Source organism: Papilio polytes, unplaced genomic scaffold (assembly GCF_000836215.1).
Source record: "Papilio polytes unplaced genomic scaffold, Ppol_1.0 DF824058.1, whole genome shotgun sequence".
NCBI lineage: Eukaryota > Metazoa > Arthropoda > Insecta > Lepidoptera > Papilionidae > Papilio > Papilio polytes.
Genome location: NW_013525146.1, coordinates 776788 through 784818, shown reverse-complemented (window position 1 = coordinate 784818; position 8031 = coordinate 776788). Strand labels below are relative to the sequence as shown.

Sequence of the window (8031 nt, the reverse complement as noted above, 5' to 3'; positions counted from 1 at the left end):
AAAGAATAATTCATTTTTTTGCCGCGAAAATTGTAAATTTAAATTAAAACTCATTAAGTATTTTGCTTCATCAAAATGCGCATATTTCTTGTCCGACGCGACTTTTTACGAACGCATAACCAATGAAGGTGCATCCTTGATATTAAAGACAAATTTAGTCAAATTGGGCGTTGTATTGGCGCGTAATTCTTCGTCAACAGAATACTGGCAGTGCGACAATTTCATCAAACGGGGTCAGGTTTTTTAAATCATCAATAATTAATACTTGTACACATTCTCTTGATGTATTACGATATCGTAAAACCATCACAGTAGTGTTGTGATGACGGACCACCGTGAAGTATTAAACACTACGATGTTAACTAAAATTATTAAAATTAAACGTAATGAAGATGATTTTTATTCGATTACAGCCGAGACGAATTACAACCTGAATGAGTTAAATGTGAATATTAATCTGCGATTACCCGATGAAAGTAAATTGACGAGGTCGCGGTAATTTATTTAATACAAAGTAAACATTCGCGACGTAGACGAGCTTGTTGTCGAACCAGTTCAATGAAATAAGAACTTATACCTTTTGGATAACAATTATACGGTAATATAAGATTTTTGGTTTCCATTAAAACTAGCGTTAATTCATTTATACTTATTATAATAAAGCGTAAACACACTTCTTTGTTGCCTAAGATGTCAGCAATTACATCATATTTTTGAATAATTCTTTTTTTAATAAAAATATTTTTACACCATTAAACTTAGGTGGTAAATATTTTGGATAAAAAATCCTGATTTGGGAAAGAGGCCATAAGTTGCTGCCAACATCAAGGTAGCAAGATTGCCAAGGTTTGTCATGTCATGTCATTTTGACATTTGCAATTGATACTTTGACAAATGGAAAACAATAAAATAAAACTTTGATAATTCCATGCGGATGAAGCCGCACTTTTTTTATAAAAAGATTTGTAGATTTTTTAATTTACTTACATTTCCTTTAACCATTCCAACTAAGCTATAGACTTGTGCTAGGGTATGGTTCACGATAGTCGAAAGGCGAGATTCGAAACCTCGACCGAAAGATCGGTAGTCCGTACCACAAACCATTAGGCTATTGGCGCTTAATTAATATACACGATGATCGAATTAAGCTTCAATTTGGATAGTTAGAATAGTTGAGAAAGACAAAAAAAAGTATGAATTCAAAAAGTAAAGTCAATTCAGAAATGTATGGAAGAGCAATACATACTGTGCTGACCCTCCGCAGGGACAAGTGAAACGATGAACTGTTAATATTAAGCGTGGATGTCACCAAGAAGAGAAGAGAACAGCTGATTCTTGAACTAAGTATGAATATTTTTTTCGCGTTAAAATTAAAACTGACCTTATGTATAGCTTATGAACTGGAATCAATTAATTATAAATTTCACTCCAATTGTTAACATTTTAATTGAATGAACCAGATTCGAAATCGTTTTTCTCGCCCGCCATTTCAAACTAATCAGTCGTTCAATGAACCCGAGAATCAATTAATACGCAAAACTCGCCGGCTGCCACAATTTATCATCGTAAGTTATACTCTGCACTCAATTCGTAAAAAAGGAACAATACGATCACTTGTAACGGAAGCATTTAGGGATGTTCATTGCATATCGATCTAATATCGATATCTATCCAATTTAAAATCTGGGAAATAACATGAAAATTTCCGTGAATCTATAAATCTGTTGCAAATTTTGTCAATGACGTTACATAATTTTTTATCATGAAATTTCGTGTTAGTTCCATAAACAATAGGTTACTGTATTTATAAATGTTCTTCTAGGTACAGCTACTGTACATGATAGAAAACTAGAAGGATTTAGCAAGGTCTTCTATAATAATTTCTTTAAAACACAATATGACGTTAGATTAGAAAAAAGCCAAACGAACTTTATTTTACCAGCATGGTACACTAAGGCCAAGTCATTCCTAACTTAAGGAAGGCTTTGATACGTTTGTCTTTCCCCAAGGCACTTGGGATGCGTAACGCATTGCCCCTCTTAAAAAAAAGGCTTTGATACGTTTAAAACTGACGATACTTGTTATTCCTTTTTAAATTTTTTCTTCTAACATAATAACAACACATGTCGTTCCAGTGATTGGAAGCCTTCATAACCTGAATTCCATTTCACAATCCATTCAAGATTTAACGACGAATTTAGTTCAATCCGTATTTAAGTTTATCTCTTATTTTAATGGATATATCAATACGGTTCTCGTACGACGCATTATCAAAGCATTTTTGCATACAATACGCTTGCTACATCGTATGTAAATATGTACTTCCAAAAATGTAAGAGAAAGTCTTCAATTGAAAATACCAATTCACGTATTCTGTTTTATTGATTGCTACAACGAAATCTGTATTTAAACGCGTCCACACACCTTTGGCTATGGCACAACTATTTAGTCTCGCTTTGATTCTTATGAGATTCGATTTTTAGTTGTGCAACTAAACAGTTGAATTGGCTGCGAAACAATCGACAATCGCACAACAGTTGTGCGGGAGTTTAATCAAAGGTGTGCGCTCGTTCTAAATATAAAAGCAATATGTTTGACGGATTAACAAACGTCATTTTATAGAAAAAAAAATCTTTCTATTGAATCATTTCTACAAACTTTCAATTGAATTTTGAAACAAACAAACAATTTTCTAGTAGTCCCGTAAAAACGTATAGAAGAAAAATGAGAATTCCTTTGTGATTATTTTCACTTTGCCTGCAATGATAGTCTGCATTGGTCTATATTGCAAAAGCTGTGACGTAATTAACCTCATACTCTTTAGTAAACGTATGTTAATTGAAACGATTCCTTGTATATTCATACTGACAGTATTCGTTCTTCAGAACACTTTCACAAGCCCTTATTCAGGTTAGTCAAATAAGATGTCGCTGAGATTGTTTGCTGTTTCCTTTGACTTTTAAATGACAGGACCTGTTAAGCGCACTCATTCCATTTTATTTGAAATATCTAAACTTTTTGCTTATGTGGTTTTAAGTGTGTGAATTTGAATCAGTATTATTATTAAGACATTATAATTTTATTTAAGTAGTTATATGGTTGTTATCTTTATCAACGCAAAGAGTAGAAGAATCTATTTACTACAAAGGTATCTCTTTGCTTAGTCCGTTTCTCTATAATCAAAGTCTGTTTCACTTTCAAATACAATATTTGCCGTAAGTGGACAACGCACGTTGTATTGTACTGTAAACATTGGTAAGAGGACACACACATTATTTTATAGAATAAATTTTGATGGGAATTTACGCGTGAATAGAAAATTTAGAGTGAAACTGAAATTGTTATGCACATCTGTTCACAATAAGTACAGGACATGTTCTAAGTAAATGAATAGAGTTTTCGTGTCATTATCTTGAGAAAATTAGAGTATGATGATTTCAATGACCACTAAACAATTTTCGCATCATTCCACATCGGCCCATTAGCTCAGTTGGTTAGAGCGTCGTGCTAATAACGCGAAGGTCGCGGGTTCGATCCCCTCATGGGCCACATTCTCTTTTTTTTCAACTTTTCAATGACTGCCGAAATCTGTAACGAATATCCACTTCGAAAGGGCCGTTTATTTTGTAGCAGATTTCAAAACGTTAATAAAATTTGGAGCTTAAGCTTGTGTGTTAAAAGATAAGAAACACACTCAGAGTCACAGCTAATAAATTGAAAATAGATTCCCGATAACTCATAAGAATATTTTAATCTATAAATCTCCTCCTATTGTTTAATTAATCACACACAATCTAACACATTCAAGGACTGTAAAATTCTAAAATATCTGAAGAATATTCTAGCGTAGCAAATCTATTGTTAAAGCGGCGGAATACCAGATTAGTGATCATTGTAGATAAATATGGTAGCTAGGAATTTGCTAAAACAAAGAACAAGTCTAAGGTGGCCCTATATTGAAACAAAGGCCATTTATTATCATGTTAATGGGAACAGCTAATTAATGAGGTGCGTGGAATTCGTTCGACGGCACCGATCGTTCCCGGATAGCCAATTACGTCTAGAACTCGAACGTTCAGCCGAAGTGAAATTGTTAGGTTATTTTCAATGGATAATTTAATTATACACTAGTTTTTCAGTTCCTTTCAGATAAATTGCTTATTGTTTTAATAGTTTTGGAGGCCATCAATTAATTTTAAAATGAATTTTCTTCGGCGACATTTCACTGTACATTGCCACAATTACCTTATTGTTTCTTGTTTTCTACACATATGTCCCTCATTCATCACAACAACAGCTTCATTTCTAATTTCTTTCGTCTCACAAGTTCTACATTTTCAATTTAAAATTAATAAATCGTTAATTACAAGTTCTGGCATGTCGAAATCTTTTCCCTTGCCTTCTAATAGAATCTTCTAATGTCTGCACATTCACGATTCAACCACGATATAGACATTGGCATTCAAGAACACATATTGTGATCATATCTGGCGATATTTATGTCCCGTTTTATCTGAATCTCAGCTTCTACAAATGTGATAAAATGTAGCAATGCCGCGATAACTGACTATTTAATCGCTTATTTGAGAATCGGTATTAAGTGAAACAATTTTTACTTTTTATCTTTAAAAAATACTAATGGTACATTCCTTAAAAAACATAATCGCATCACAAAAAATGTTATTGAAATTAGAGACATTTTTCTTAGAAAATACAAGCGAAATAAATCAAGTCTTCGATGTTATTTGGACTAAATTTGCATCCAACAATCAGAAAAGTTTGATTTCAAAAACATTATATAAACAAATACTAAATAACACTTTAATGCTTATAATCATTCTAAAATCTGTAATAAACATTCAGTTGTAAAGCTAACCGGAGTTTAAGGGCTTTAGAGGATAATTTACTGCACAACTCATCGGTATTTACGCTTGATTATCAAAATCGCCGACACCAAGTTTTATTGCATCCATAACTTTTTCATATCGTCCCGAGATCGCTCCGACTGTGTTCTTGTTAAGATGACAATAATTGCTCCCACCGTACACGCTTACGGTTTTAGATTTTATCCTTATTGTATGACTGTTATTAAAGGGCTGAATGGTTGATGTAACAGTTTCTAATAATATTGCTGAAAATTTTAGTTAATGCGTTCTACTGACAATTCCTTTATGAGTCAATAATCCTCATGATATGCTTTTTAATATTTTTTTTTCGTTTCATTTAAATCTTAAATGCTTTTGATGATGGCAAGGTCTAGTATATTATTCATTTTTATTTAATACCAGTGATGAAGTAACAAGAACAAAATGTAAAAATGATTTAAAATTTAATTTTATCAACTATACAAAACTGACCTTACTGCTCACTCGCATCTTGGTTACACTTTAACGTTCAGAATTACGTGCTCGAATAAAGTGTTTACATTAAGATAAAGCCTTTAAGGTCATCACATGCCTTTTTGTTCAGTTGAAAAATTTGAATTGACATTGTACTAGCCACAATACTATATCTGCACCGAGTATCTGATATCGCTTACATCGCACTTTGTACTAATGGTGTAGACAATCCCATTTAATGTTCTTATACGTGTATTAATTTGTTCATTTTTATCTGTTTTCAGTACTAATAAGTTAGATTAAATCAAGAAGAAATAGAGGTAATGTTTACCTTTCTTAGTCTAATAATTAACTAGTACTTAGTAATGCAAAGGTACTTAAAAATGCAAAATTTTACGTAGTTTATTTTAATAGTGCAAACTGATGATATAATATGAGGTAACAGACCAGTTTAAGACAGTTCGTAACTCAAAATAAAAACTCGATATCGAAGTATCGAAGATTGAATTAAAGGCGTTTAAAATACCACTATTTTATTGCAAGAAACTGACGCATATCAACTTTCGACGAAAGTTACACCATCAACGAAATCGGCCAAAGGAACCGCTCCCTCAATTGATTTATTGACCTCCGCTCACATGCTATTGAGGTCCCCCGATATATCTCGAGATATCAGCGAACATCTTCTTAGAACAAGTGGTTTATATTCTATATTTGGTAAATCAACCGTTATTTGCTTAAAACGAATGTAACTACGATTTAACCTTTGCTTAATGTAACTTAAATGCTTACGGTATTGATGTTATTGGCAATGCTGTATATGCCAATTTATCGACTAAAATATACTCTTTTACGTATTGTAAAATATTTTTAAATAAAACTGAAATTTGGAATTATATCGACTTGAATTTTTCAAATTAAAGCGTTAAATATTTCAACTGTAATGTTATAAAACAAATTAAATCGCTTACATTACCAAATCTTCGTTTTAAAATCCGATCAGATAAAGATGGTATCTTAAGATATATTTAAAGGTTTAATCTCTTTTATGTCTTTCTTTGCCAAATATGGCGCACTGAAGATGCCCCTACGCACAGCAATCGGTATGCGTTCGAAAGTACTAATTTAGGTCTGACCACGTTGCTTCACTCAGCAGCGTTTAAATGTTTTTCTGTCAGGTTCCTTTTGAATTTACCGTAACGTTTTTTATCAATCGTAATATAATAATAAGCCGTCATATCAGAATTTGGTTTATCTCGTTACTGAGACTTGCTAAACTATAATTTGTCGTTAGATTGAATCATTTTATAGATGAAAATGCGCTCTTAGATATAAATAAAAAATAATGTTATTCGTTAATACATTTATTCTTGTTTATTTATCGATTGTTATAGTCTAAATAAAAAAAAGAGACGGTGGGAATTGTAATGTACTTTTTCCTAATAGTACATAAACGCTATAAAATCCTGGTTCTTTTTAGACAGTGTCTAAAAAAAATCAAAATAATTGCTGAAGAAGAACAGAACAATTCAAATTGAATTATACAATTCCAACATTTTCGACACAACAATGGTCTAGTGGCTGGTTTCCTAGCGATTTTTAACCATTTGTTAAAATTTATGGTTTAAACTTTACGAAATGCGTTTCCGAACGAGGTAACATTAATTTAACTCCATTGAAACTTATACTGACGTCAATCAACCTTACACTAACAAATTACTAGGTAATTATCAAATAAATCGATACTTCAGAAAACTAGCATAAGAAAAATGAATTAGCTCAAAACAATTGACAACTGGCGATACCAATTCTTTAGTACTACGGCTCCTTATTAGCATGCGTAAGTTGGAACTAAAAAAAGTAAGGTGTCCCTATCGGGATTCGACTCACGTAAGTGCTTTTTGAAGGAAAACCTATTAAATTTTATGAGTGTTTTCCATACTTGCCTTGCTCCAATTTTTTTGTGCTCCGCGGTATGTTTTATTCTCGGAATCGATGTAAATAAACTGGATGAGGCATGTTACTATGTTTTAAGATAATCGCAATTATGATAAACAAAAACAATTTACTATTATCTCGAATTAATTTAATCAGGTTATGCGTCAAATATGGTTTGACCAAAAAATATTTGTGATTTTTCAATAACGTTAGGTTTTATTCCAAGATACAAAACTTCAGAATTTATTCCGAAGCAGCTCATAATGTATTAGTATTAAACGTAATATCTTCTGACAGCAGACACATCTAGTGGTACATATATCCTGCGCCGAAAGGGCGGTTCAAGTCACTGTGCCGAAATCTTGATCCTCGTAAAATTTTATGTGTCTTGGACAAAGCGAATTTTGTTAATTAACCGTTTCGACCGCTCCGTGCACCTCTTGTGTGATAGATAATGTTCCTTCTCTTTTTATCTGTGACTCGAATCTTAATTTCATTGCAAGTCATGTGGAGGTTACATATTTTTAAAAACGGCCCCAGATGCGTTTATGCGATCTCAGTATTTGGACTTTTGTCAATTTGGGTGGCTCTTTGTCAAGATTGTAATTGGACATTAAGCGGTTTCGTCTTGATAATTGGGGTACTGACCCCAGTGTGTAACGATGTAACATCACTATTGCGTTAAATCTGAGTCAAGATTATTTTACATTTGCCAAAGAAGTTGTCTCAAACAGAATAGACAGTACACTATTAC

The 8031-nt window shown here is 32.5% G+C and overlaps 1 non-coding gene across 1 annotated transcript; it reads left to right on the top strand.

Moving 5' to 3' along the window:
- Positions 1-3475: 3475 nt before the first annotated feature.
- Positions 3476-3549, top strand: Trnai-aau. The gene has a single exon. It is a non-coding gene; the product is annotated as a tRNA-Ile (tRNA).
- Positions 3550-8031: the final 4482 nt, after the last annotated feature.